General features: G+C 39.3%; 1 protein-coding gene across 6 annotated transcripts in view; it reads right to left on the bottom strand.

Moving 5' to 3' along the window:
* Positions 1-17330, bottom strand: part of GARRE1 (granule associated Rac and RHOG effector 1) — an 81305-nt gene that overhangs the window by 52023 nt on the left and 11952 nt on the right. For 3 of the 6 annotated variants that reach the window (XM_069550330.1, XM_069550332.1, XM_069550331.1), the window contains one exon: positions 12492-12546. The exons of 2 other annotated variants lie outside the window; for them this stretch is intronic. The gene's annotated coding sequence lies outside the window, so the exon portion shown is untranslated. Of the gene's footprint in view, positions 1-90; positions 245-12491; positions 12547-17330 lie in introns of those variants that run through there. One more of the 6 variants, XM_069550333.1, reaches the window with a different exon arrangement.

Here is a 17330-nt window from a genome sequence, read left to right as displayed (position 1 = left end):
CACTCACAAAACCTTAAGGGGGATTGGGAAGTGCAGCGATGAGCAAAAGACTGAGAAATCAAGGTTGTTATGAAGGAAATGTTACTCTACCCTAAGGAGGTAGGCCATGATTATACGCCAGGTTTTGATAAGCACAAGAGTGATGGCCAGGGCTCATCAGATGAAAGAACTACCACAGCAAAGACTCTGAAGCAAGATGACTTTAGGTCTGTTCAGGATACCCAGGTTGGCCGAAATGCAGCATCTGAAAGACAGAGGCTGGAGAGGTGAGTGGCTGGCAGGTTTGCTTCTCATCCTCATCCAGTACCAATTTCCCCTCTAGATGATCAAAGCAAAGTCTAGGAGGCTGTGCCAGTTCCTACACCCTCGGGAGGCTTCTACACAAGCCCTGGCTCTGGATAGGTGTAAAAAGCAAGGTCTAAATATCCCTGGTTGTCATTTCTGAACCTACAATAGTGAAGCAGTGTGATTCTCCCTCCACAGCTAATTAGGTTTACACTTGCCTTAACAACCTGCTCTCTCAAACATAACAATAGTTCAAATACACTTTATTGAATGACATATGTAGTCTACATGATGTCTGAATATAGTTTGATCTACTTATTGAGAACTAGCTTTTCTTTCTACTTTGCTTTTTTGGTAGATAAAAATAAATACGTCATACCGTGACATCACCAATTCAATGCACATGAGTTTGAGCAAATTTCAGGAGACAGTGGAGGACACGGAAGCCTGGTGTGCTGCAGTTCATGGGGTCACAGAGTCAGACATAATTGAGTGACTAAACAACAACCACCTTTTCACTCATTATAGCCAATTACCATGCCTTCTTTATGATTCTACAATTCCATTAGGAACCCAGGAAGGTAGACAGGTTATAAGAGCAAGAGATGAGAAAAGTGTTATGAATACAAACACATACTCTAAAAGTACAACCCTAACCTGGCTAGCATATAAATCCAATTAAACTGGCACCATTTGTAGCTCTGTGTTCAAGAGAATTTTGACTCTTAAAAACTCTCATAAACTTTTCAAGAAATGATATATCAAACAGCTATATGTAAGAAATATGTTCCCAAATGTTCATTTTTCAAATTAATTACATATAATAAGGCAATCATATCCATCCCTACTCAAGTGTTCCACTGTTACCAATGTGGCTGTACAAATTCAGAAGGGCAAGAGAAACACTCAGCAGGAGTGCTGAAGGATAGAAGACTGCTCACATGGAAACGGTGTGTTCTGTGAAGGACAACTATCACCTTGAACTGGCCACAGTGAGTGTCTTACACCCTTCTTTGTTGTGTGTTGCACACTGGTGCTCCTGGCTCTGAGAGTCCACCCCCATTCCTCTGCCAATGATTCAAGAAGGTCAAGTAAGGCCCACACACTCACTCAATTTTTTAATAAACATCGTAAACATTAAACTTTTTTCCACTTTCAGTTCAGTTCAGTTCAGTTCAGTTGCTCAGTCGTGTCTGACTCTTTGCAACCCCATGAATCACAGCATGCCAGGCCTCCCTGTCCATCACCAACTCCCAGAGCTCACTTAGATTCACGTCCATTGAGTCAGTGATGCCATCCAGCCATCTCATCCTCTGTCGTCCCCTTCTCCTCCTGCCCCCAAGCCCTCCCAGCATCAGAGTCTTTTCCAATGAGTCAACTCTTCGCATGAGATGGCGAAAGTACTGGAGTTTCAGCTTTAGCATCATTCCTTCCAAAGAAATCCCAGGCTGATCTCCTTCAGAATGGACTGGTTGGATCTCCCTGCAGTCCAAGGGACTCTCAAGAGTCTTCTCCAACACCACAGTTCAGAAGCATCAATTCTTCGGCGCTCAGCCTTCTTCACAGTCCAAAGTTTATGTAAATGAAACTGGTAATGCTTAAAAATATACTACTTCACCAAATTCATCTGCAAATTCAATGCAGTCTCTATCAAAATTTGAACCTTTTCCACAGAAATAGGCAAGCTGATCCTAAAATGCATATGGAAGTGCAAGAGACCCAAGATAACCTACCAAGTACTGAAAACAAGACGTCAGAGGACTCACACTTCCTAATTTGAAAACCTAGGTGTGAAGCTACAGTAATAAAGACAGCAGAGCACTAGCATAAGGAAAGACATATATGTAAATGGAATGCGACTGAGAGTGTGGAATAAACCTAGACACCTATGGTCAGCTAATTTTAGACAAGGGTGCAAAACCATTCAGTTGAGAAAGAACAGTCTTTTCAATAAATGATGGGACAACTAGATATCCTCATGGAAAAAAATACATATGAATAAGAACCCCTCTCTTATATTATAAACAAAAGGTAACTCAAAATGGATCAAAGACCTCAATGTTAGAACTAAAACTTTTAAAGCTCTTAAAAGAAAATATAGGTGCAAATTTTTGTGATCTTAGATTAGGCAATGGTTTCTTGGACATGACATCTTAAAACACAAACAATAAAAGAAAAAATAGATAAGCTGGACTTCATCAAAACTAAAAACATTTGTGCATCAAAGGTTACTACCAAGGTGAAAAGACAACCCACAGCATGGGCAAAAATAATGGAAAATCATGTATCTGTTAAAGGTCTAGTATCCAGAATATAAAAAGAACTTTAAAAAAAATTTTTTAAAGACAAATAACCTAGTAAAATATGGACAAATTATATGAACAGATGTTTCTTGAAAGACATACAACTAGCCAATAACCAAATGAAATGATCCCCAACATGGATAGTCACTAGGGAAAAACAAATCACAGTAAGATATCACTTCACACATGCTAGCATGACTACAGTAAAAACAAGCAAAAAACAAAACAGAAAATAAGTGTGGGTGAGAATGTGGAGAAACCGGAACCCTCCTAAGTTGCTGGTGAGAATGTGAAATGATGCTGCAACTGTGAAAAACAGTTTGGCAGTGCCTCAAAACATTAAACAGAGAGTTGCCATTGAGACCAGGCAATTCTACTCTTAAGCATATATCCAAGAAAATTGAAAAACATCAGTTCATTAAAAAAAAAAATTACACATGAATGTCCATAGCATCATTATTCATAACAGCCCAAAAGTGAAACAACTCAAGTGTATCAACTGAAGAATGAATAAACAAAATGTGGTATAGCCACACAATGGTATATTATTCAACCATAAAAAATAAATGAAACATTGATAAATGCTTGGAGAAGGAAATGGCAACCCACTCCAGTATTCTTGCCTGGAAAATTCCATGGACAGAGGACCCTAGCAGGCTACACAGTTCATAGGGTCACAAAGAGTTGGCTACAACTGAGTGACTGAGCACACTGATAAACGCTACCGTGTGACTGAACCTCGAAGACACTATGGTAAGAGAAAGAAGCCAGAAATAGAAGGCCAGATAAAATGTGAGATTCCACTGACATGAAACATTCATATAAATCAAACGCAAAGAGACAGAAAAAAGTAGATCAGTAGTTGCCAGGACCTAAGGAGAGGAAGGAAATGGGGAGTGGTTATCAATTAATACAGCTTTTTTGAGATAATAAAGACATTCTAGAATTAGATGGTGGTGATGGTTGCACAACTATACTTCAAGTTTAAAAAAGTCATTAAAAAGGAAAAAAGAATTAAAGAAAAATATGAGAATGATGTCTTAGCAAATTCAGAATACTAATAAAAGAGATACTAAGAAAAAAAACAGGACCAAACAAATTCTGGAGTTGAAAAATATAATAACTGATATAAAAAAAATTAAGGGCTCAAGAGCAGGTGTAAACAGGAATCAGTGAAATTACATATTAACCAATTGAGATTATCTAGACTGAGAAACAAGAAGAAAAATGTCTCAGAGACTGTGGGACACCACCAAGCATACCAGCATCACAGAAGGAGAAGAGAGGGAGAAAGGCACAAAAAAAGTATTTGAAGAAATCAGTTCAGTTCAGGTGCTCAGTCGTGTCCAACTCTTTGTGATCCCGTGGACTGCAGACTTCCCTGTCCATCACCAACTCCCAGAGCTTGCTCAAACTCATGTCCACCAAGTCGGTGATGCCATCCAACCATCTCATCCTCTGTCATCCCCTTCTCCTCCTGGCTTCAATCTTTTCCAGCATCAGGGTCTTTTCCAAGAAGTTCTTCGCATCAGGTGGCCAAAATATTGGAGTTTCAGCTTCAGCATCAGTCCTTCCAATGAATATTCAGGACTGATTTCCTTTAGGATTGAGTTGCTTGATCTCCTTACAGTCCAAGGGACTCTCAAGAGTCTTCTCCAACATCACAGTTCAAAAGCATCAATTCTTTGGTGCTCAGATGTCTTTATAGTCCAACTCTCACATCCAGACAGGACTACTGGAAAAACCATAGTTTTGACTAGACAGACCTTTGTTGGCAAAGTAATGGCTCTGCTTTTCAATATGCTGTCTAGGTTGGTCATAGCTTTTCTTCCAAGGAGCAAGCATCTTTTCATTTCATGGCTGCAGTCACTGTCTGAAGTGATTTTGGAGCCCCCAAAATAAACTCTCTCACTGTTTCCATGGTTTCCCCATCTATTTGCCACGAAGTGATGGGAGCGGATGCCATGATCTTAGTTTTCTGAATGTTGAGTTTTAAGCCAGCTTTTTCACTCTCCTCTTTCACTTTCATCAAAAGGCTCTTTAGTTCTTCAATTTCCGCCATAAGGGTGGTGTCATCTACATATATGAGGTTACTGATATTTCTCCTGGCAATCTTGATTCCAGCTTGTGCTTCATCCAGCCCAGTGTTTCTCATGATGTACTCTGCACATAAGTTAAATAAGCAGGGTGACAATATATAGCCTTGATGTACTCCTTTCCCAGTATGGAACCAGTCCATTGTTCCATGTCCAGTTAGTTCTGTTACTTCTTGACCTGCATACACAGATTTCTCAGGAAGGAGGTTAAGGTGGTCAGGTATTCCCATCTCTTTCAGAATTTTCCACAGTTTGTTGTGATCCACACAGTCAAAGGCTTTGGTGTAGTCAATAAAGCAGATGTTTTGTTGGAACTCTCTTGCTTTTTCGATAATCTAACGGATGTTGGCAATTTGATCTCTGGTTCCTCTGCCTTCTCTAAATCTGGCTTGAACATCTGGAAATTCACAGTTCACGTACTGTTGAAGCTTGGCTTGGAGAATTTTGAGCATTACTTTGCTAGCGTGTGAGATGAGTACAATTGTGCAGTAATTTAAGCATTCTTTGGCATTGCCTTTCTTTGGGATTGGAATGAAAACTGACCTTTTCCAGTCCTGTGGCTACTGCTGAGTTTCCCAAATTTGCTGACACATTGACTGCAGCACTTTCACAGCATCATCTTTTAGGATTTGAAGTAGCTCAACTGGAATTCCATCACCTCCACTGGCTTTCTTTGTAGTGATGCTTCCTAAGGCCCACTTGACTTTGCATTCCAGAATGTCTGGTTCTAGGTGGGTGATCACACCATTGTGGTTATCTGGGTCATGAAGATCTTTTTTGTATACTTCTGTGTATTCTTGCCACCTCTTCTTATTATCTTCTGCTTCTGTTAGGTCCACACCATTTCTGATCTTTATTGTGCCCATTTTTGCATGAAATGTTCCCTTGGTATCTCTAATTTTCTTGAAGAGATCTCGTCTTTCCCATTCTATTGTTTTCCTCTATTTCTTTGCATTGATCACTGAGGAAGGCTTTCTTATCTCCTTGCTATTCTTTGGAACTCTGCATTCAAAGGGGTGTATCTTTCCTTTTCTCCTTTACCTTTAGCTTCTCTTCTTTTTTCAGCTATTTGTAAGGCCTCCTCAGACAACTGTTTTGCATTTATTTTTCTTGGGGATGGTCTTGATCACTGCCTCCTGTACAATGTCACAAATCTATGTCCATAGTTCTTCAGGCACTCTGTCTATCAGATCTAATCCCTTGAATCTATTTGTCACTCCCACTGTATAATCATAAGGAACTTTAGATCATACCTGAATGGTCTAATGGTTTTCCCTACTTTCTTCAATTTAAGTCTGAATTTGAAGAAATAAAGTTCCCAAATTTCTCAAATTTGATGGAAAGCACATGAATCTATACATTTATGAAGTTCAACAAATTCCAAGTAGGATAAACTGAAAAAAAAATTCAGTCTAGATACATTATAATCCAATGCCGAAAGCCAAAGAGAGACTCTTGAAAGCAACAAGAGAAAAACAACTCAACATACAGTTGACTCTATAGTTATGTAAAGTTGCTATGAACACTGAATTAGCAAATACTAAATCAGTACTCTTAGAAGACATGCAAAGTTAAGATCCTGTAAATGTCTGGTCAAAACATTTTTACCAACCAATTAACATATAACCTTGTTTTATGTTTTTATTTAAAGATACCTTAGTTAACATATATTGTTGAGTCATTAACAGTGAACTCGCAGGCAATAGCACTATAACTCATATCTAATCAAACTCATCAAACATGGATTTTCTCTGTTAGGTACATCACAGACTTCCTGGATTTAGGAACACTAGAGAGCACTTCAGCAATATACTTAGGGGCCATTTTAAACAGTGAAACTGCCAACAAAAAGTATAAAAATGCAAAAAACGTGGCACTAAAGAGACTATGAAAAGAATACTTGTTTATAGTCTGAGAGCTGAAATGAGAAGGCAGACAGTCACCCTGTTCAACCCCAGCTGGGGGTGTGCATGTTGGGCAATTCAAATTTTTTGCCACTTTGCACATGTCTACCACTGACCACAAGAGGTCTGCAAGTATTTATTTTATGTTGCAAATAAATTTTAGCCACTAAGCTAATCTGCAAACACAGGATCTGAGATTTGTGAGCATCTATGTGAGGATCAACTATATACATAATACTACTTCAAACACTTGTATTCCCAACATAATGGGGTACTCCTCTTCTTAAAAATAAACAAAAACATCAATCTACGAAACAAATAATCAGAGGGTTACTGACCATCTTAAAAGATACATAGAAACTCCTTTAAGTAGTGAACCCCAGGATATATTTAATGTAACAATTCAACTACTTCATTATGTACAACCTTTCAGGATTTCATTGTGATTTTAAAAGGCTCAAGCTTATATATTTAAGGTATAATCCATCTGACAAATTAGAAGTACATAATTTATAGAGACAAATTTATGCTTAAAGAGAACAAGTATAGACTTGCCTGATGGTGCAGTGGGTAAGAATCCATTTGCCAGTGCAGGGGACACAAGTTTGATCCCTGGTCCAGGAAAATCTCCATGCTGCAGAGCAACTAAGCCCATGCACCACAAATACTGAATCCATGCTCTAGGGCCCATGAGCTGCAACTACTGAGTCTGTGTGCCACAACTGCTTAAGCCCATGTGCCCAGAGCCTGTGCTCCACAACAAGAGAAGCCACCACAATGAGAAGCCCGAGCATCACAACTCGAGAGATCCTGCCTTGCCGCAAATAGAGAAAATCCAAGAAGACCTAGCACAGCCAAGAAATAAATTAATTTTTTAAAAAGAGAGACAACAATTACATTTGGAGAATCACCTACTCCCTTTTTCTCCCTTCTAGAATCCATTATTTTAAAAAGAAAATTTGTAAACACTAAACAAGCAGAAGAATTGTTATTATTCATTACACTTTTTATTTTAGTGCTACGCTTATGGTGAATATTTTTATAAAAATGCCAGTGTATATTACAACTGCTTAAAGAACAACTTAACAAGTTAAAATATACGTTAATATCTCACTGACTGGTTTGCATGTAGCTGCTTCATCAAAGATGATTACTTCAATCAAAAAGACAAACAATAACAAGTGTTGGTGAGAATGTAGAGAAACTGGAACCCTCCTACATTGCTGGTAGGACTGTAAAAAGTATAGCACTTTGGGAAACTGTTTGGCAACTCCTCAAAATAAGTACAGTGTTACCACATGACCCAGCAATTCCACTCCAATGTATATATTCAAGAGAAGAAAAATATAAATTCACACAAAAACCTACACATCGATGTTCACAGCAGCATTATTCAAAATAACCAAAAAAAAAAGGAACACAAATCTCTTATCAACTGATGCATGAATAAACAAAATGCGGCATAGATATACAATGGAACATTAAATATATATTATGCACATATAAAGGAGTGAAGTACTGATACATGCTATTATAAAACATGGACAAATTTTGAAAACACTGTACTAAGTGCAAGAGAAGCCAGACACAAGAAGCTATATATTATATACCCTGACTGATACGTAATGCCCAGAATAGGAAGATCCATAGAAACAAGTAGATTATGAAACGGAGAGTCACTGCTAATTGAGTACAGGGTTTCTTTTCAGGGTAATAACAAGGCTTTGAAGTTAGATAGTGTGACCGTTGAACAACTCTGAATATACTATAACACATATGGTATGTGAATTATATCTCAACAAGACTGTTATTTTCCCTATGTAACTTCTCATTTAACAGCAAAAGGTACGTAATAAAAAATAAGTTTGGGGGACTTGCCTTGCAGTCTAGTGATTAGACTCCAAGCTCAGGACTTCCCTGGTGGCTCAGTGATAAAGAATCCACACGCCAATGCAGGAGGTGTGGGTTTGATCCCTGATTCAGGAAGATCCCACACGCCTTGGAGCAACAAAGCCTCTGCACCACAACTACTGAGCCTGTGCTCTAGAGCCCAGGAGCCACAGCTGCTAAGCCCATGTCCCCTAGAGCCTGTGCTCCTCAACAAGAAAAGTCAGTGTCATGAGACGCCTGTGTATCACAGCTGGAGAGCAGCTCCCACTCTCCACAACTAGAAAAAGCCCGCGCAGCAGCGAAGTCTCAGTACAACCAAAAATAAATAACCAAATAATTTTTTAAAGTGACAAAATCTACATGTTAAAAAAAAAAAAAAGATTCCAAGCTCCCAATGCAGAGGGCATAGGTTCGATCCCAGGTCGGGGAACTAAGATCCTGCATGCCACCAAAAAAAAAAAAAGTTTTCCAGGGATACCTTTCAATTCAGATGAAGGAAAAAGATCTCAAGGTACTAAATGTCTGCACTAGACCACACAGTACCTACATCTTTACTCCCAGAACTCTAAATGCATATGGAAGTGTTCTATTCAGCACTATCCTTGTTAAGCTATGCTATAGGAACAAATCCTGAAAGGAGTGGCCTAACCTGAGATGATTTATTTCTTGCTCACATAACATTCAATGAGGGTCTGGCAGCCCTTCAGCTTGTAGGGACATCACTGGAACTTGTACTTTCCACAGTCACCTTAGCACAAGAAAAGAAACCCATATCCATTCTTCACTGCCTCCCAATATAAGTGACACACATCACTTCCCAACATAAGTGGCACACGTCACTTCCCTTTGGTCAGTATTAGTCACATGTGCCCATGTAACTGCAAGATATACTCGGAAATGTAGGGGACACATGGAATATTAGTTAAGCAGTACAGTTGGCCACAGTTGGCCACCCAGCCCAGCTGTGGCTTGCAGTTTTTACCAGATGACGAAGGGCAATTCTGATTCCACAGAGTAGAGACTGTTTTGCAATTTGGTGTCCCTACAACTGCTGTCTAGAGGCCAGGTGATTCTCACATAGGCTGCTCTAGGACACGGCTCTCTGTTGTGTTGTATGTATGCAGAGTCGGGGAGTGGAAGGAGGTGGGGAGGGAAAGGTCACAGATTCCTTTTAGAAACTGATGACAAAACACTGATAGTCAAACATGTATCCAAAACACCAGTTTTGGATTTGGAGTCCCAGGTGAAGAACCACCTGCTGCTCACACTCTCCGTGCTTCCCTTCCCTTCCCTTCCCTACAGAAGAAGGCTACATAGAGCTGGAGGCAGCAGGTGACATCATCAAAACTGCATTTAGGGTTGGTCCAGCAGATAACCAAACAGGGGAGGACAAAGGCTCAACTTAACACATTCCAGGAAACCAAAGAGAAATACATACTGGACCCTTAGTGATTTTTTATTTTTGCTTACTTTTTGTTTGCTGATTGCTCACTGGCCATGCCGTCTGGCTTGTGGGATCTTAGTTCCCCGACCAAGGATTGAACCTGTGCCCCCTATGGGGAAGCATGGGGTCCCTAATCACTGGAGTACCAGGGAATCTCCATATTGGACCCTCTGAATCCACATCATGGCCTGTGCACCTATATTCTTGAGGTGTGGTCCTCAGGTCATGAGCATCATAATTGAATTGTTAAAGACCAAAGACGCAGGACTTCCCTAGTAGTCCAGAAGTTAAGACTCCACATGCCAAGGCAGGGGACACGGGTTCAATCCCTGGTTCAGGAAGATCCCACATGCCAAGGAGCAACTAAGCCCATGCCCCGAAACTACTGAAGCCGTGCGCCCTAGAGCCCCTGCTCCCCAACAAGAGAAGCCACCGCAACGAGAAGCCTGCACACCACAACTAGAGAAAGCCCACGTGCAGCAACAAAGCCCTAGCCCAGCCAAGAGAAAAAAAAAAAAAGACCAAAGATGCATCTGTATTAGGATAAGGCTGTCTGTCTGTCACATCAGTGTTCAAGGAGTGGTTATAATGCCCACTGAACATGTTATTAAGAATGGTGAAAACAAAAGACGGAAAATTTTAAGCAATTTTTGATAAGATCCCATATTAACATTAACCTTGTTGGACTAGGTTGAAAGGAAAAAGCCAACCAAAGCTTAAGAACTTCCTTCTCTGACATTAGAATTAGAATATCCCTCTTAATGAAATGACTGTTAAAATGCTGATTCCTGGGGTACACTCCAAATCTAAAGAATCTATCTTTGGGATTAGGAGCAGAAAAAAACATGCATTTTTTACAAGATTCTCAAGTGGTTCTAGACACATACTATAATTTGAGAACAAAATTGGTCAGCTGGAAACCTGCTGAAAGTCACAAGGATGAGGACATGTGAAGATGCAGACTATATAAACACTACTTATGGCAACTCGTGTATTTCATCAACATTTCGATTCATTCAAAAATCCAGAAAGGGACTTCCACCTCCATGTGATAAATGATTCTGTATCTTAGAATCAAGGGGCTGGCTGGACAATTCAATGAAAACTTCTGCTTATACCATAATTGCTTCTAACAAAACCATTTTAGTCACAGTTAAGGTTGCGGTTCTTCACCAGACAGAACAAACAAGACCCTTAAGAAAATAAAAATTGGTTTCTACTTATTCTTAATAGATCTGGTGTTCCTGTGCTGATCTTTGCTGTAATCAAAACTAGACAGTGTTGAATTCAAGGAAGTACCATGGAACTGAAATACCATTAAAGTCCTATCATTTTCAAATGGGACTTTGCCAGAAACAATATGCAAAGAAGGTGGTGACACGCATCTAAGGAGTCATCATCATGGCAGTCATCATAACAGCCCTTCACAAAATGTTGCTGGAAGCTCAGCGACAGGCACGCACGAGGTTCATTGTTTTATCTGTTCTACTGTTGCACATGATCAAACGTTTCTGTAAATAAAAAGTTTTAAAAAGGACTTCCCTGGTGACACAGTGAATAAGAATCCAACTGCCAATGCAGCGGACGTAGGTTCGATCTCGGTCCAGGAAGACTTCACATGCCATGGAGAAACTAAGCTCATGTGCCACAACTACTGAAGCCCGAGCACCTAGAGCCTGTGCTCCACAACAAGAGAAGCCACTGCAATGAAAAACCCATGTACAGTATCAAAGAGCAGCCCCTCTACATCACAACTAGAGAAAGCCCATGTGCAGCAACAAAGACCTAGTAAAGCCAAAAAAAGTTTAAAATGCTCACAAACATGTATGTAAGCATGGGGATACATCCCTTCCTTTTTTAAAGTATTCTCAGTGCTTGTCTTGCTGTTTTTTGAAAGCCTTCCCCCCCTATTTATCTCCCTGAAGGGCTAAAATATGTTCAATCCATTTAAGGACATTTCTGCTCTGTATTTTCTTGAAAAGAATTTTCACTGGGAAAATATTCACCATTTATGAATCCACTATTCATGCTACATGGAAATAAATATGCATTGTGAAAGACCTCAGAAATTAGCTGTAGCCAAGACTTGTAAGATTTGTGTTGTATTCATAAGTTTTAATGCTGCCTAAGACTCTCAAACACATAGTAGAAAAGGACATTTTAGGAGATGTCACATCTTTTCAACACTACAATAATTTGCAAAAACTCTCAATAAATTAAAATTGAACTCAGACCTAACTATATCTTTTAAAACATTCCTTTCTATAATCAAAGTCAGCAGCAATTTGTAATTCAACCAATAACAAAGAACAGGCTTGAAACTAGGCAAAAGCTAAGTATAAAAGGGTTTTCCTTATGGCAGAAACCAACACAATATTGTATAGCAATAATCTTCCAATTAAAAATAAACAAATTTTTTAAAAAGGGCTTTCTTATACCCATAACTGATAACATTAAAAAAAAAGTGGTCATCCTGAAAAAACTTGAAGGGCTTCCTTTCAGAGAATGTAGTGGAAAACAGTGGCCTTGGGGCAGACTAACTGGGTGGGATCCTGGCTCTGCCACTTACCAGCTATGTGACCTTGGGCAAGCTCCTTAACCTCTCTGTGCCTCAGTTTCATCGTCTGTAAAATAGGGATAATAACCATAACTACTGTTATTGAGTTAAATGAGTTTATACATAGAAAGCATGTAGAATAATGTCTGGCACATATTAACTACTAAATGTTTGATGATCCTATTATCATCATTCCAATAAGTGAAAATAAGTAGGCCTTATTATTCTGCTTGTCTGAGAAAAAGTTACTGACAAGAAAGGTCTTATAAAGTCACCCAATCCCTTAACTGAGTAGAAACCTCTGTATTCTAGGGTGGCTGGCATCACGTTTCAATGATGTGATAGCTATTATCTGTGAACACAGAGAACAATTTAAAATCCATTTCAGTCATTAAGCCAATAGAGAAAAAGGAGTGAAAAACAGTCCTACTGTCAGAAATGGGGCTTCACAGGTGGCACTTGTGATAAAGAACCCTCCTGCCAATGCGGGAGACATAAGGGACTCAGGTTCGATCCCTGGGTTGGAAAGATCCCCCAGAGGAGGGCATGGCATTCCACTCCAGTATTCTTGCCTGGAGAATCTCATGGACAGAGAAGCCTGGTGGGCTACAGTCCACAGGGTCACACAGTCAGACACCACTGAAGTGACTCCGCACGCACGCAGCACTCAGCACGCGTTGTCAGAAACGGTATGGCACAAAGTAGCTTCATTTCAAGATGACAGGCTAAATAAAACAGCACATGTACTTACCTGCCCACGTTGCTCAAATCCCAAAGACATAACAGTAAAGATATTCACAAGGGAATCAACGTAACAGTAATAAGAACAGATGAGGGATACAGTCTATTTAAGTGCTGGTCACTTTCTAGAAGACAGAGAGGAAGCAGAGGAAATTGTACGACACGATAAACCAGAACAGAGCTAGACATTTCACAGAACGCATGAAGCCAGACAAGTGGAGAAGTACAGCCCTCCTCCAGGAAGAGCTGGATAAATGTCCAGCTTTGAATCAGCAGGTACAGTCAGGAGTGGGAAACAGGTTCATCTACTTGGTCTCCTCCATATTTCTCACTCCTGGCCACTGAATCAGCCAACTCCTATTAGTGGTACAGAGAAGGGTTATTTCAAATTAAAACAGGATCTTGACTGTATCTCTCTGGTCAACAAAAGAAAAGGGAGACAAATATAAAATCAAAGAAATAAAAGTCTTTTAATCCTTCTATTAAATTTGAATCATGATTTATCTTTTTCTTTCTAAAAAGCACACATTTACTTTACTGAAAAAACCTAAATTCATATCTCAGTTGCAATTATCTCCCTTAATATGATTTCCTCCCACCAACTAGAATGAGAACTCCTTATAGAAATGGCTGATTCTTGGGACCTCCCTGGTGATACAGTGGATGCCAATGCAGGGACACAGGTTGGATCCCTGGTCTGGGAAGATTTCACATGCCATGGAGCAACCAGGCCTGTGGGCTGCAACTACTGAAGCCCATGTGCCTATGGCCTGTGCTCCACAAGAGAAGCCATTGTATGAGAAGCCCCTGCACTTCAGTGAAGAGTAGCCCCCACTGGCCCGCAACTAGAGAAAAGCCAGAGCACAGCAATGAAGACCTAATGCAACCAGAGATAAGTAATAAATAATTTTTTAAAAAAAGAAAGGAATCGCTGATTGTAGATCTAGGCTCAAAAACTAAAAGATAAGCCCAGGAATTCTCATCCAGTCAGAAATTAGGGAACCCATTTAACACTACCCAGCCTGTGTCCTAGGACTCAGAGTCAACCTGAAAATTAAGCTCTATTAATGGCCAAAAGTGGTAGAATCTAAGAATCAAAAGAAAAACTCTTTTGGAGTGAAATTCCCTAAATATATAAAAATCAATGAGTTTGGACTTGGCAATGATTTCTTGCATATGACATCAAAAGCACAGGCAACAAAAGAAAAACTAGACTAATTTTACTTCATCAAAATTAAAACTTCTATACATCAAAGGACACAACTGGCAGAGATAACTTTGGGTAAAAAGATAACCCAAAGAATGGGAGAAAATATTTGTAAATCATTTATCTGAAAAGGAATTAATATCCAGAATATAAAAAGAACTCATACAACTCAAAAATATATATGTAAACAAAACAACTGTCAAATGGGCAAAGGACGTGAATAGACATTTGTCAAAGAAATAAACAAATGATCAATAAGCACATGAAAGAATACTCAACATCACCAATCATTAGGGAAATGCAAAACAAAACCAAAATGAGATACCACTTCATATGCATTAGAAACAATATTATAAAAAGAAAAAATAACACAGAAAACAACATGTTGGCAAGGATATAGAAACTGAAGCCCTGTTCATTGCTGGTAGAAATGTAAAATGGTATAGTCACTTTGGAAAACGGGATGGCAGTTCCTCAAAAAATTAAACATACATTAATAACTAATTACCATATGATCCAGCAATTCTACTCCTGGGTATATACAGAAAAAAAACCGAAAGCAGGGACTCAAACAGATATTTGTACACCAATGTTCATAGCAGAATTATGCATAATAGCAAAAAGGCTGAAACAAGCCAAATGTCCATCAATGGATGAATGGAAAAACAAACTGTGATATAATCATATAATGGAATATTATTCAACTTAAGAAGGAAGGATATTCTGATACACATTTCAATATAGATGAAACTATTAATCCATGTGGCAACTGACCTCTCTACTTGTCAGACCACAGATCTACAGAAACTTGGCAGTGGTTGCAATACCTGTAGTCTTAAGACAAAGTGATGTGCGGAAGAGAGAGACCATGGTAGAGGCTTTACTTTGGAAGAAAAGTCCCAGCTAAATAACAGGATCATCAAGCACCCTGTTTCTCAAGCTCATGCCTGAGATGGGTAAAGAGTGCTAGTTATTTCTCTGGGGAGCCCGTCCTTCGTCTTTCTCTGTTTATAGCATCTTTTACCACACACATACACACGCATGCTTTTCCCTCATTTCTCTGTATGTTCATCTGTTCTTTTACAGTATCAGGTTTTACAACTTCATCTACCTTGTCCAAAGTGATGATCAAAAATAGATGAACCCTTTGAAGAAAATATACAAATTGCCAACAAGCAATGGAAAGATGGTTAACATCCCTAGCTATTGGGGAAATGCAAATCAAAGTCATGAGATATCACTTTACAACTAGGATGACTATGATAAAAATACAGTCAAAACAAGTGTTAGCAAGGATGTGAAGAAACTGGAATCTATGGAAATATAAAATCGTGCAGACACTTTGGAAAACAGTCTGGCAGTACCTCAAAAGGTTAAACAGAATTACCATAAGACCAAATAATTCCACAACTATGTATATACCCAAGAAAAATGAAAGACATATGTCTACACAAAAACCTGTACATGAAGGTCCAGAGCAATATTATTCATAATAGTAAAAGAGCAGAAATAACCCAAATGTGTAACAACTTAGTGGCAGATAGCCATACAACGGAATAATATTCTTCAGGCATGAAAGGAATGAAGCATGAGAATTCTCTGGTGGTCCAGTAGTTAGGATTTTGGTGCTTTCACTGCTGGGGCCTGGTTTTCAACCCCTGGTTGGGAAACTAAGATTCCACCAGCCATGCCAAGTAGCCAAAAAAAAAAAAAAAAAACAAAACCAGAAATGAAGTACTGATACATAAAACAGCATAGATGAGTCTTAAAAACATTACACTAAGTGAAAGAAGCCAGAAACAAAGTTCACAAATTGCATGATCCCATTAATATGCAGTGTCCAGAATAGGCCAATCCATTGAAACAGAAAGTTTGATTAACGGTTGCCTAGGGCTAGGGTGACTGAGAAAAACAAAGAATGACTGCTAATGAGCACAGGGTTTCTTTTTTTTTTCCCCCAGCGTTTCTTTTTGGAGTGATGAAAACGTTCTGAAATTGTGGCGGTAGTTGTAATAACTATGAATACACTAAAAATCATTGAATGATACACTTTAAGTGAGTGAACTGATGGTGTGTAACTTACATTTTAATAAAGCTGTTATTTAAAATAAAGATGACGACTCCAAAAACAACTCCTTCAGAGAAAACAGAAAAATCTCTGTCCTCTCCAGTCCACAGCAATGTAAATCTAAATACCCACTCTTGACAATGTGGGGACACTCACAGGAAATTAGGGAGGTAAGTGAAGCTATTGTCCATGAACTTCAAAGTCCAACCATTTCCATGGTGATTTTTTTGTTTGGGGGGGCCAGTCAGAATGACACAAGCCATATTTAGAAATGCATTCCAGAAAAATGCTTTGAAGAATTTTATTCCCAACATTCACAAATTTAAAGTATCTATTCAGACAAGAGAAAATGTCCAGAAGACCCAGTTCTTCGGTCTCTCTCGCTCTCTCCTTAGGACTCTTCTTTTGGCTCCCCTTCTGCTGTCACATTAAAAAGAGCGATAGACAAAGATGCTAGTTCTCCTCCTGCCCCTCTGGCCATTCTCAGTCACCTCTCTGAGTCACTGACCGAGCTGAAATGCTGCGGTTCCTCAGAGCTCTATGTTGCGCCCTGTTTCTAAGATCAACAAATTCTCACTGGGAGGATCCCCAAATCCATCTCTCTAGCCCCAATCTTTCTCTTGTGCTCCATATTCCAAATATTCAACGGCCCAGTACACAGGTCTTTGAATCAAATGTCTAGAACCAACTTTCCCCAGTCTTTCCATATTCCTTCCCTGTCTTGGTGAATGGCATCACTATTAACCTACACGAATAAGCCAGAAACCTGGAGTTATATTCAATTAATCATTTAGTCATGTTCGTTCTGTCTCCTTAACATTTTACAAGTCTTTTC

Source organism: Ovis canadensis, chromosome 14 (assembly GCF_042477335.2).
Source record: "Ovis canadensis isolate MfBH-ARS-UI-01 breed Bighorn chromosome 14, ARS-UI_OviCan_v2, whole genome shotgun sequence".
Classification (NCBI taxonomy): domain Eukaryota; kingdom Metazoa; phylum Chordata; class Mammalia; order Artiodactyla; family Bovidae; genus Ovis; species Ovis canadensis.
This window is presented reverse-complemented; position numbering and strand designations above follow the sequence as displayed.